Raw genomic sequence first — 390 nt, forward strand, 5'->3', positions numbered from 1 at the left:
TAGTCATTGCATAACAAAGAGCTTCCTAAAATTCCCTTTAAGTCTGTGTATGACAATCTGCCCCCGAGTCTTCTCTTTGGAACCTCCCAGGCGCCGCAGTCACGCTAAAGAGTTTCGAAAACTCTTGCCATAAAGTTGCATTTTCTCGGTTTGGGTACAAGGTGATGTGCTATTTACGCGTTTGCCCTTGTAAGTAAGTAAGTAAGGTACAGACAAGGTACGCAGAGAAAAATACACGTGCAGACACAAACCAGTACATATAGAAACGTGTATACGTATGTATAAAATTGCAAAACAGTGATGATATGGTTGCAGGATGATGGCGCAAGCAAAAGCGTGTATTTGATATGAATTTTTGTTTATATTCCAAATACACTAATGTCTATGTTA

At 39.5% G+C, this 390-nt stretch overlaps 1 protein-coding gene across 1 annotated transcript in view; it reads left to right on the forward strand.

Annotated features, from left to right (window-relative positions):
• The window catches only part of LOC119592914, a 118,074-nt gene that overhangs the window by 107,431 nt on the left and 10,253 nt on the right, over positions 1-390 (forward strand). The window lies entirely within an intron of this gene.

Source organism: Penaeus monodon, chromosome 31, assembly GCF_015228065.2.
Source record: "Penaeus monodon isolate SGIC_2016 chromosome 31, NSTDA_Pmon_1, whole genome shotgun sequence".
Taxonomy (NCBI): domain Eukaryota; kingdom Metazoa; phylum Arthropoda; class Malacostraca; order Decapoda; family Penaeidae; genus Penaeus; species Penaeus monodon.